Source organism: Salmo salar, chromosome 18 (assembly GCF_965601325.2).
Source record: "Salmo salar chromosome 18, fSalSal1, whole genome shotgun sequence".
NCBI lineage: Eukaryota > Metazoa > Chordata > Actinopteri > Salmoniformes > Salmonidae > Salmo > Salmo salar.
In genome coordinates, this window is record NC_138308.1 from 14523689 (window position 1) to 14537630 (window position 13942).

Here is a 13942-nt window from a genome sequence, read left to right on the forward strand (position 1 = left end):
CTCAGGGCTCTGCTGATTGGCCAGAGAGGTCAGGGTGTATCTCAGGATGGTAGGGAGGGGGGCTGGCTAGACTGGTTACACTGGTTTGAGGATCTGATTCTGAATAGGTGATGTATTTGCCTAGTTACCTACATACTGTATGTAAATATATATACTTTTATGACTCGTTCAATCTTTCCTTCTTGACTACTTTTATCCAGTGCACCAGAGGGCTTTTAACTTGCTTTTGATAGTGAATTCCCTGACTGCTTGCCTTTCCCCAGAATAAAATATTATTTGTGGCTAGGTAGCTAAATCACAGTAGTGCAGTGAGTAGCCTGTGAATGTGTATGTTGGGGAGGGTGGGTCTTGGAAACTGGAAATGGAAAGGTTGGAACGCCGCACTGTCTCCTCCCTCAGTAGGAATGCTTGAAAGAGCGGATGACTCACCATAATGATACTCTTGCTCTCACACACGACACAGATGTGAGAGGTGCCAAAACGCGGTGGCCTGGATACAAATCAAATTTTATTGGTCGAATACACATATCTAGCAGATGTTATTGCGAGTGTAGCGAAACGCTTGTGTTCCTAGCTCCAGCTGTGCAGTAATATCTAACAATTCACAACAATACACACAGATCTAAAAGTAAAAGAATGCAATTAAGAAATATATAAATATTAGGACTAGTAGCATTTACTAGAATACAGTAAAATACAGTATATACATATGAAATGAGTAAAACAGTATGTAAACATTATTAAAGTGACCAGTGATTCTATGTCTGTGTGGTGAAGGGCAGCAGCCTCTAAGGTAGCCGGCTAGTGACAGGGACTAAGTTCAGGGTAGGGCACTGGATGGAGGCCAGCTAGTGATGGCTATTTAACAGTCTGATGGCTTTGGGATAGAAGCTGTTTTTCAGTCTCTCGGCCCCACCTGTACTGACCTTGCCTTCTGGATGATAGCGGGCTGAACAGGCCGTGGCTCGGGTGGTTGATGTTCTTGATTATCTTTTTGGCCTTCCTGTGACATCAGGTGCTGTAGGTGTCCTGGAGGGCAGGTAGTGTTCCTCTGGTGATGCGTTGGGCAGACCTCACTACCCTCTGGAGAGCCCTGCAGTTGTGGGCGGTGCAGTTGCCGTACCCGGCGGGGATACAGCCTGACAGGATGCTCTCAATGGTGCATCTGTAAAAGTTTGTGAGGTTTTAGGGGCCAAGCCAAATTTCTTCAGCCTCCTGAGGTTGTGCCTTCTTCACCACACTGTCTGTGTGGGTGGACCATTTCAGATTGTCAGTGACGTGTACGCCGAGGAACTTGAAACTTTTCACCTTCTCCACTGCGGCCCTGTTGATGTGGATAGGGGTTGGCTCCCTTTGCTATCTCCTGAAGTCCACGATCAGCTCCTTCGTTTTGTTGACGTTGAGGGAGAGGTTATTTTCCTTGCGCCAATCTTCCAGGGCCCTGACCTCCACCCTGTAGGCTGTCTCGTTATTGTTTGTAATCAGACCTAGTACTGTTGTGTCGTCTGCAAACTTGATGATTGAGTTGGAGGCGTGCGTGTCCATGGAGTACAGAAGGGGGCTGAGCACGCACCCTTGTGGGGCCCTTGAGTTGAGGATCAGTGTAGTCGAGGAGATGCCCTTCTCTGGAAGTCCAGGACACAGTTGCACAGGGCAGGGTTCAGACCCAGGGCCCCAAGCTTAATGATGAGCTTGGAGACTACTATGGTGTTGAAGGCTGAGCTGTAGTCAATGAACAGTGTTCTTACATAGGTATTCCTCTTATCCAGATGGGATAGGGCAGTGTGCAGTGCGATGGCGATTGCATTGTCGTTGGATCTATTGGGGCGGTATGCAAATTGAAGTGGGTCTAGGGTGTCAGGTAAGGTAGAGGTGATATGATCTTTAACTAGCCTGTCAAAGGATTTCATGATGACAGAAGCGAGTGCTAGTCATTTTGTTCAGTTACTTTTGCTTTCTTGGGTACAGGAACAATGGTGGACATCTTGAAGCAAGTGGGGACAGCAGACTGGTATAGGCAGAAATTGAATATGTCCGTAAACCCTCCAGCCAGCTGGTCTGAGCATGCTCTGAGGATGTGGCAAGGGATGTCGTCTGGGCCGGCAGCCTTGCGAGAGTTAACATGCTTAAATATCTTACTCACGTCGGCCAAGGAGAAATCGAGCCCACAGTCCTCGGGAGCGGCACGCGTCGGTGGCACTGTATTACCCACAAAGCAGGTGAAGGTGTTTAGCTTGTCTGGGAGCAAGACATCAGTGTTCGCGACCTGGCTGGTTTCCCATTTGTAATCTGTTATTGTCTGGAGTTCCTGCCACATACGTATCTTGTCTGAGCCGTTGAATTGCGACTCCACTTTGTCTCTGTACTGACATTTTTCCTGTTTGATTGCCTTATGGTTTGTATTCAACCATATTCCCAGTCACTTTGCCATGGTTAAATGCGGTGTTTTGCGCTTTCAGTTTTCCATAAAGGCTTTCCAGACCCACGGTGTGAATTCGGGACCATGGTCGGGAGACGATGTCCTCCGGAAGGCCATAGTGCGGGAAGACCTGCTGGAATAGTGCCTCAGCTACCTGGAGAGTGGTAGGTAATCTCTGTTGATTATAATAGATGTAATTAATCCAATCCACATTTTTATTTATTGTCAACCACCAAAAGAACGTAGTGGTAAAGCCTTCACCTATTTGATTCATAGCTTTGCATTCATCTGGAACTCCCCTGGGGATGCCAATAGCATCCATCTAGACAGGGCTACTCCTATCCTGGTCAAAACTCCCCCTTTGCCTACTTTGGCCTCCTATAACTGGCCTCTGATGACTAACTCGAACTGGTTGGACCAAAAACACCGGGGCTCAAGTGCCTACCCACCCTTTTGGTAGCGTCTGCCGTATGCGTCCATCACTGGAACAAGCCCACCATACATCAGTTATAGGGCCTGTGAGGTTAAGAATTTTCTCCTGTACTTCCGAATCTAAGTCAGTCACATTAACCTGTTTGGAATAGGGGGCAGTTTTTCACGGCTGGATAAAAAACGTACCCGATTTAATCTGGTTACTACTCCTGCCCAGAAACTAGAATATGCATATAATTAGTAGATTTGGATAGAAAACACTCTAAAGTTTCTAAAACTGTTTGAATGGTGTCTGTGAGTATAACAGAACTCATATGGCAGGCCAAAACCTGAGAAGATTCCATACAGGAAGTGCCCTGTCTGACAATTTGTTGTCCTTCTGTTGCATCTCTATCGACATTACAGCATCTGTGCTGTAACGTGACACTTTCTAAGGCTTCCATTGGCTCTCTAAAGCCGGCAGAAAGTGGAATGGGGTGTCTGCTGTCTCTGGGCAAAGTACAGCAGCAGAGTTTGTAAGTGGTCAGCCTGGGAACAGTGAGACTGGAGATGCGCGTCCATGAGATGACTCCATGTTTTTCTTTCAGTCTTTGAATGAATGCAACGTTGCCCGGTTGGAATATTATCACTATTTTACGAGAAAAATAGCATAAAAATTGATTTTAAACAGCGTTTGACATGCTTCTAAGTATGGTAATGTAATATTTAGAATTTTTTTGTCACGAAATGCGCTCGCGCGTTACCCTTCGCATAGTGACCTGAACGCACGAACAAAACGGAGGTATTTGGATATAACTATGGATTATTTGGAACCAAAACAATATTTGTTGTTGAAGTAGAAGTCCTGGGAGTGCATTCTGACGAAGAACAGCAAAGGTTATCCTGTAACATCCTCCAGCATGACCGGTTTGGCGGTGGGTCAGTCATGGTGTGGGGTGGCATTTCTTTGGGGGGCCGCACAGCCCTCCATGTGCTCGCCAGAGGTAGCCTGACTGCCATTAGGTACCGAGATGAGATCCTCAGACCCCTTGTGAGACCATATGCTGGTGCGGTTGGCCCTTGGTTCCTCCTAATGCAAGACAATGCTAGACCTCATGTGGCTGGAGTGTGTCAGCAGTTCCTGCAAGAGGAAGGCATTGATGCTATGGACTGGCCCGCCCGTTCCCCAGACCTGAATCCAATTGAGCACATCTGGGACATCATGTCTCGCTCCATCCACCAACGCCACGTTGCACCACAGACTGTCCAGGAGTTGGCAGATGCTTTAGTCCAGGTCTGGGAGGAGATCCCTCAGGAGACCATCCGCCACCTCATCAGGAGCATGCCCAGGCGTTGTAGGGAGGTCATACAGGCACGTGGAGGCCACACAGACTATTGAGCCTCATTTTGACTTGTTTTAAGGACAATACATCAAAGTTTGATCAGCCTGTAGTGTGGTTTTCCACTTTAATTTTGAATGTGACTCCAAATCCAGACCTTCATGGGTTGATAAATTGGATTTCCATTGATTGTTTTTGTGTGATTTTGTTGTCAGCACATTCAACTATGTAAAGAAAAAAGTATTTAATAAGATTATTTATTTCATTCAGATCTAGGATGTGTTGTTTAAGTGTTCCCTTTATTTTTTTGAGCAGTATATATATATATATATATATATATATATATATACAGTTGAAGTCGGAAGTTTACATACACCTTAGCCAAATATCTTTTCCAAACCTTCAGACATTTGGAAATTGCTCCCAAGGATGAACCAGACTTGTGGTGGTCTACAATTTTTTTCTGAGGTCTTGGCTGATTTCTTTTGAATTTCCCATGATGTCAAGCAAAGACGCACTGAGTTTGAAGGTAGGCCTTGAAATACATCCACAAGTACACCTCCAAATAACTAAAATGATGTCAATTAGCCTATCAGAAGTTTCTAAAGCCATGACATCATTTTCTGGAATTTTCCAAACTGTTTAAAGGCACAGTCAACTTAGTGTATGTAAACTTCTGACCCACTGGAATTGTGATACAGTGAATTATAAGTGAAATAATCTGTCTGTAAACAATTGTTGGAAAATTACTTGTGTCATGCACAAAGTAGATGTCCTAACCGACTTGCCAAAACTATAGTTTGATAACAAGAAATTTATGGAGTGGTTGAAAAATGAGTTTTAATGACTCCAATCTAAGTGTATGTAAACTTCCAACTTCAACTGTATATACACTACCGTTCAAAAGTTTGGGTTCACTTAGAAATGTCCTAAAGGCTAATTGATCATTAGAAAACCCTTTTGTAATTATGTTAGCACAGCTGAAAACTGTTGTTCTGATTAAAGAAGCAATAAAACTGTCCCTCTTTAGACTAGTTGAGTATCTGGAGTATCAGCATTTGTGGGTTCGATTGCAGGCTCAAAAAACTTTCTTCTGAAACTCGTCAGTCTATTCTTGTTCGGAAAAATAAGGTTATTCCATGTGAGAAATTGCCAAGAAACTGAAGATCTCGTACAACACTGTGTACTACTCCCTTCACAGAACAGCGCAAACTGTCTCTAACCAGAATAGAAAGAGGAGTGGGAGGCCCCAGTGCACAACTGAGCAAGAGGACAAGTACATTAGAGTGTCTAGTTTGAAAAACAGACACCTCACAAGTCCTCAACTGACAGCTTCATTAAATAGTACCCGCAAAACACCAGTCTCAACGTTAACAGTGAAGCGGCGACTCCGGGATGCTGGCCTTCTAGGCAGAGTTGCAAAGAAAAAGCCATATCTCAGACTTGCCAATAAAAATAAAAGATTAAGATGGGCAAAAGAACACAGACACTGGACAAAGGAACTCTTCCTAGTAGGCCAGCATCCCGGAGTCGCCTCTTCACTGTTCACTAGGTTTTGTAGATGTTGTGTTTCCTCCCAAACGCGTCCCACAGGTCTGTTACGGGCGGGCCTCGTCCTCTTTTAGAGGGACGGGAATTTACCTTCCCGCCTTCCCTAAAATGCGCCACCAGTGTTCCCTCTCAGACCTTCAGTGATGGATCACGTTGAGAAGATCAACCATCCTCTTTGTGACAAAAAATTTGACGTGTTAATTCACCTCTAAGGACTCAAACTCAATGTAAATGAATCAATCTTTATTATCACGGCCAGAGAGGTTCACAAACTCAATCCAAGCTTGATGAAAACTATGAAAAGGGTGTTCCCTTTCAGTCCTGCTACACAAACAAGTGATATAAGCATGATTTACAATATTAATTATTAACTTTGGTTCCTGCATGTGACTGACAAGGCTTCTTCTCTCAAAGCTGGGACCTTGAAACTGAGATACTCCTTTTGGTTCCAGAGCAATGTTCTGGGCGTACTGCCAAAATGTCTGAGGAGGAGGTCACAGTCACTTCACAAACCAAGATAGAGTGAGAGGAGATGCTGTGTACAATTCAAAGCTCTCTTCAGACAATAACATTTTCCCTCACAAATCATATTTTAGATGTATTTTGACATTACGGTATGGGGAAAGAAAAATGGAAACTATTGGTGATTAATATCTATGAATTAGATATTTGTGGTAATACTTGATGTGGCAGTGTGAGACTCCTCTGAAGCAGTGTAGAAGTTCCTGGAAGCTATCCCCCCAGTGTCTCTGCATGTTTTGGTCCTGTTATCCTTTTTTATATGTACTGGTTTGCAGTATTACTTTTACTTGAAAATAGTGTGCATTGCATGTTTTACTTTGCTAGTTTTTATTTATTTTGCCAAGACCTTTATAAAAAAAATGTAATTGTGTGCTAATCCATGGTTTGTTACCTTTAAGTCATTGTGTGTGCAGTGGTGTCATTTATTTTGTGTCAAATGTGAGGACACATTTAAAAATAAGAGGGAGAAATGTAACTTGGTAGAACCGTCAACCTATTTTGAACACACCCTTGTTGGGCTGCCAGTGCCAGGTGTATGTGATTGTTAATTAAGGGCTCGGCCTTTTGTATAAAAGCCTTCCTGTGTGCCGTTCTGGTTTTTGCCTTGCTATGTGCCGGTCAGCGTGCCTTGGGAGGATGGGAGTGGGAGTGGGAGTGGGTGTGGGTGTGGGTGTGGGAGTGGGAGTGGGAGTGGTGGTTTTAATAAAGTATGTATGAGAAATAGGATTGATCGTACATGCAGTGTTCTTAGGCGTTGGCGCCAATATTCCACCTAGACGTACTCTCCTTTTCCCTGGGCACACCCTCCGTGAGGGTTGCAACACATTATTGTCTGTTTGATTATGTGAATGACACGTAGAACCTAGTGATATTTTTCTTGTTTCAGGTCCTGCCAAAACATCTCAATCAGGTTCAGGTCTGGACTTTGATTAGGCCATTCCAAAACATTTCAGCCATTCTGATGTAGACTGCTTGTGTTTTTTGGATAATTGTCTTGTTGCATGACCCAACTGTGCTTTAGCTTCAGCATACAGACTGATGGCCTGACATTCTCCTTTTAGAATTCGCTGATACAGATCATAATTCATGGTTCCTTCAATGGTAAAGGGGATACCTAGTCAGTTGCACAACTGAAATGTGTCTTTTTTTGGGGGTCGAACACTCTTAACCACTAGGTTACCTGCCGCCCAATGATGGCAGGTCGTCCAGTCCTGAGGCAGCAAAGCATCCCCAAACCATCACACTACCACAACCACAAGGCCAACCGTTGGTAAGAGGTTCTTACTGTGGAATGCAGTGGTTGGTTTTTCGCCAGACATAACGGGACCCATGTCATCCAAAAAGTCCCACTTTTGACTCATCGGTTCATAGAACATTCTTCCAGGAGTCTTGACGGTCATCCAGGTGCTTCCAGGTGCTTAATGGCAAACTTGAGTTGACTTTTTGAATGACATTGGTCACGTTATGACAGGGGAGCAAGCTGGAGGGAAACTGGGTATCAAACTTTAAATTATACTTCAAAAATGGAATGAAACTTAGATTTCTAATCACCAAAACCAAGAACTCTATTTCCCTCTCACCTACTCCTTCCTCTGTTTGGGGTAGTCGGCAGGATCAGGGACCGGAGCATGGGAAATGGTTTTACTGGTAATGGATCTTTTTTTAGTATATATGTATTGGTGCATTTAGTTTTGGTATGCGGCCCTGGTTGGACTTGGGTTTTAGTGGAGCCTTAATGTTTTTTGGGGTGAGTGGCATGGCGGTGTGCTGACGGGCACTCGGCACTTTGTGCATTGAATGTTTTGCTCATCTTTATTTATTTTGCCAAGACCTTTATTTTTTCATGAAGAAAAAAACATTTACAATTAATAGCAAAACCACAAGAATGGCTTCAGATCAAGGTCTATGTTGAGACCGAAGGGAGCAAGGGTCTTTAAATTAAAGACCCAGGCAGCCTCTCGTTTTAACAATAAATTGTCGGTCCCCCCTCTCCTGTGTTCGATGCCGATATAACGTAGGAATGAAATCGAGTGGTTAGCTTCCAAAAAGTGGTCCACAACAGGGTAGGTTGTTTTTGCACCTAATGGTGCTAGGATACTCCGATATTTGTACTCTTAATTGTCGTTTCGTTTTACCCACAATTTTTGCCACAAGGACAAGTTATAAGATAAATAACTGCCTTAGTGGAGCACGTGATAACACCTTTGATTGGGATCTGTTTCCCTGGTTGGGGGTGTTTTTGAAGGATCTACATTTGTAAGTGCCATTGCATTGAGCGCAGCCATTATACTTGTAGTTTCCATCCGGTAGAGGTGCAAATAGACATTGTGCAGGGGTATTTTGGGGTGGTAAAATGAGATTTAAGGCCCGTAAGAATAGGACCACGGGACATTACTGATACTGTGATCGGATCTTAGAATGTGCCAATGTTTGTGAACGATTCCGTTAATTCAGAGCACTTAGAACAGCGGGGTGTAAGAATGCAAGAATGCTTCTTTTTGTGAGACTGCCCTTGAGAGTGATGTCTCGATTTGTTTGGGATTTTCTCAAAGCGGGTGACAGCTATCAGCCCTTAACATACTGTTACGATCAGTAGGTTTCCTGTAAAGATCAGTGCATAGAACATTCTCCTCACACAAAATCAGAAGATCAAGGAAACGGATTTGACGTGTGTCAGATTACATAGTAAATCTCAGATACTCAGAACAAGAGTTTAAAAAAAGCATGGAATGCCTGGAGCTGTTTTGCATCACCCCTCCATAGGAAAAAAATATCAATGTACCGTTTCCAAATAATGTTAGGCAAGAAAGCATTTGAGAGGACTGAGAATGGACTGTTTCTCCCTGTAACCCACATCCAAATTAGCATAGTTAGGAGCCGTAGGGGATCCCATAGCAGTACCCTTTGTCTGAATAAAGAGTGAGTGAGGTTCATTAGGGTGACGTTGCAGAAGGAAATGTTCCATGGCTTCAGTACCGCCCTTGTGTGGAATATTTGTGCATAACGGCTCAACATCGAAAGTAACCAACAAAGTATTCTCAGGCAGAGAATCAAGAGATTCACTTCTGAGTGTATTGTAAAAGGTGTTGCCAAGCTGTTGTCTATGACTCATTTACATAAACTGTAAACTTATCAGCAGGGTGGGTAAGGACTGACGTATCAGATTGTAAATCAAGCAAAACTTGTTTTTCATCCTCAGGTATATTATGGAAAGATATGTACTCATGTTTGTTCTTAAGGAGATTAAAAAGCATGAGCTGGCGCACTCCCAGAGAATAGTTTCTAATGTAGAGATTACCAACCTCTTTTTCAACGAGTGTGCAATATGTCTCAATAGTGATTGCGATTGGCTGGACGTTTACCTTTGAGTAATTTTGTGTCCAGTGGTTTAATTTATTTTGTGTCAAATGTGAGGACACAATAAGGGGGGAAAGTGCCATTCAAGGGTTCCCCTCACTACGTACTGGTCAGCGAGCCTTGGAATGACGGGAGCGATTGTGGTTAAGAAAGTATGTATGGAAAACAGGAATGATTATACAGTGTTTTTAGGCATTGGCGCCCATATTCCACCTAGACCTGCTCTCCTTCTCCCTCGGCATGCCCTCCGTGAGTGTTCCTACACATTGTCAGAGTATGTCAATGAAATGTATAAACCTAGTGTTAACAGTTGTATGGAGCTCCTGGAGCTGAAGATGCTTATTGTTATTAACTATTAATTGGAGATTCTGCCTTTTTAATGTTACATGGGGGGGGGGGGGGGGGGGGTATACACAATTCTACTCCTGTAGCCGTACTATGCCATTTATTTATACGTGAGGTCCTCGGGACTAAGCTAAACATAACAGGTTTGTTGCATCAAGGAGTAGAGCATGGGAATCGGACGATATCAGGATGCAACAACCAATTTCTTTTCAGCGTCACAAGGCCCAATCTCCATAGGCTTACATCATTTCCATACATCATTTCCATACATAATTTCCCTACATCATTTCCATACATCATTTCCATACATCTTCAGCTCCAGGAGCTTCGTACAACGGTCCTACAAGACAGATAGCAATATCAGATTTCACAAACAAATATCACTAGGTTCATAAGTTTCATTCACATAAACACAATGTGTTGCAATGCTCACGGAGGGCGTGCCCAGGGAGGAGAGCAGGTCTTGGAGGAATATGGGCGCCAACGCCTAAACCCATTATTCAATCATTCCTATTTCTCATACATACTTTGTTAAAATCACCATCACCACTCCTCTCCTCTCCTCCCAAGGCACGCTGACCAGCACACAGTAAGGGGATCAATTGAATGACAACCAGGAAGGCTTTTATACAAAAGGCCATGCTCTTAATTAACAATCACATACGCCTAGCACAGGCAGACAAGGTCGTGTTCAAAATAGGTTGACGGTTCTACCGTTACATATGCTGTAGGTTGATAATGATATCAAAGAAATGTCAGACATTTCAAACAGAAAGAACAAGAGCCCCAAGGTTGCCTTGTTAAATCATTTGAAAGGCCGCCAACGGGAGATTGAGGGATTTTTACAGCCATAACTCAGTACGACCCAAGCGACCGCAGTGAAATGTTGATCTGTGATGAGGTATTGAAAATTGTTCTTTGACTTGCAAAGTTTTATATTACCTTCTTAAGGGCCATCCAGACCAAGGGCGATAACGGTAACTATATAATGATAAACTATACACGACCATAAAATGTTGGCGAGCATCCACACTAGAGGACAAGACGTTTTTTTGTTTTACCGTAACCAACACCTGTCAATCAACTGATCAACACATTCTACTGCATGCATGCACGCTGTACAGTGCCTACAGACATTCATACCCCTTGACTTTTTCCACATTTTGTTGTTACAGCCTGAATTTAAAACGGGATAAACTTGAGATTTGTCACTGGCCTACACACACAATACGCCATAATGTCAAAGTGAAATAGTTTTTCGAAATATTTACAAATTAATAAAAAAGTATGTATTCAACCCCTTTATGGCAAGCCCAAACAACAAGTTCAGAAGTAAAAATGTGCTTAACAAGTCACGTAATAAGTTGCATGGACTCGCTCTTTGTGCAATAGTGTTTAACATGATTTTTGAATGACTACCTCATCTTTGTACCCTACACATACAATTATCTGTAAGGTCCTTAATTTGGGCAGTGAATTTCAAACAGATTCAACCACAAAGACCAGGGAGGTTTTCCAATGCTTCGCAAGGGTCATCTATTGGTAGATGAGTAAACGTTTTTTTAAAAGCAGACATTGAATATACAGTACCTTTGAGCATGGTGAAGTTATTAATTACACTTTGGATTGTCTATCAATACACCCAGTCACTACAAAGATAAAAGCTTCCTTTCTAACCCAGTTGTCGGAGAGGAAGGAAACCGCTCAGGGATTTCACCATGAGGCCAATGGTGACTTTAAAACATTTACAGAGTTTAATGGCTGTGATGGGAGAAAACAGAGGATGGATTTAAAAATAAAACAATTACCTTTATTTAACTAGGCAAGTCAGTTAAGAACAAATTCTTATTTTCAATGACGGCCTAGGAACAGTGGGTTAACTGCCTTTTTCAGGGGCAGAACGACAGATTTGTACATTGTCAGCTCAGGGATTCGATCTTGGATCAACAACATACTCCACAATACTAACCTAATTGACAAAGTGAAAAGAAGGAAGCCTTCCTCTCCGGCAACTGAGTTAGGAAGGACACCTCTATCTTTGTAGTGACTGGGTGTATTGATACACCATCCAAAGTGTATTAACTTCACCATTCTCAAAGGTATATTCAATGTCTGCTTTTTTGTGTACCCATCTACCAATAGTTGCCCCTTGCGAGGTACTGGAAAACCTCCCTCATCTTTGTGGTTGAATCTGTGTTTGAAATTCACTGCACAAATGAGGGACCTCACAATTATCTGTATGTGTGGGGTACAGAGATGAGGTAATCATTCAAAAATCATGTTAAACACTATTGCACACAGTGAGTCCATGCAACATATGTGACTTGTTAAGCAAATGTTTACTCCTGAACTTATTTTGGCTTGCCATAACAGGGGTTGAATAGTTATTGACTGATTTATCAACTCAGCTTTTAATTTATCTCCACTTTGACATTATGGGGTATTGTGTGTAGGCCAGTGACAAAAAAAATCAATTATCAATTTTAAATTTAGGCTGTAAGGACAATGTGGAAAAAGTCATTTTTCTGACAAAACCATCAGTAGAGTTGAAATCCGGTGGAAAACCATTTAAATTGTTTGTTTTTTATTTAGTACATGGGAATTTAACTGCAAATGTTATGTGCAGCACTTCATCAGTCTTTTATGTTATAGAAACACGTCTCTGGTGAGAAAATGCGCATATTGTTTTTTTTGTAGATTTCAGAAAATTCGTATGAAAATCTGTCGGCAATAGGATGGAAATCTAGCTACTGTAGCCAGCCTGGCTCCTGGTTGCCTACTTTTCACAGTTTGCAGCAAGTTCGAATCCCAAGTGAGATATTGTTGTTTCCTTTGAAATTTAGAATCACATTTATTGTGATAGATTTGCGAAGGGAAGCCCATCCAAAACCATGTAAATGAAGATTACAAATATATTTAATGAGGAGCTTCTTGGAGTCCCTGTTGCGCTCATGGGAGACTTACTGACTCAAACGTGTTCTCAGAGCAGAAAGGATTATGATTGGTTGCGTCAGGCAACCAATGAAAATGGAGAGGAGGCGGGAATACCAAACAGCAGGCGAATCAGTGGACATGTCATTAGACGGGTTTCGAAAACATTTGAGGAAAATAAGTAAGGAAGAAGAGGAGCAAGCAGCAAAAACCCTGCTGTTTGGGTGTTAAATGACGAGACAGAGGCATTGATGCGAGTAACTAGTCTTGTTCAGTACATTGCAATACATCCGGGTATCTCAAGCACGCCGGTAAAAACACTGGAGTTGCAGTAACTAACATTTACCAACAGATAGCATCACTGTGCACCATTTTACACCCATAACATCTTCCCTTTTATAAAATAGGACAGGAGCTGTCAATGCACTAACAAAACAAACCGAGTAATAATTTCCAACATGAACAGTTTTATTTTTTTTCCCAGGTATCAACGTAACACATTTTGATAGTCTTCACTTTTCCCTATTTTTTTTAATTTATATCTCTGTCTGTCAACAATCCCTAATGGGAAACCTACAGATTAAGTCGAGCAGAACTGTACTGTGTTATCTTGATGTTACTGCTCTAGGAGCATTTTAGGTAAACTAGCGGCGCTGCTGCTGAACTAACCCTGTTTTAGTCAGTTTTCTTCCGTTTGGTGCCTAATGAATATGACCCAGGGCTCAGATCCAAACTAACGGCATTCAGATCTTACATGAGAACATTTTGGACCAAAATCCATGCCACCACGCCCATGATAATGGGTAGGCTGACAGCACACACACTTCTCATTGTTGGCTGCCACCACCAGGGGAGGAGCAGGGACACAGATTAGTACACTGCACAGCCCTGAGAATTAACCAACATCTTTTTAATCTCTATAGCAGTAACTTGTTTTTATATACACTGAGTGTACAAAAAATGAAGGCCCACCGCGGGCCTTATTGCTGAAGTATAATGTTCCTGTACTTCATTTCTTATGTAGGCTACATTTTATATGCATTATTATGATCATCCACTTCATCAG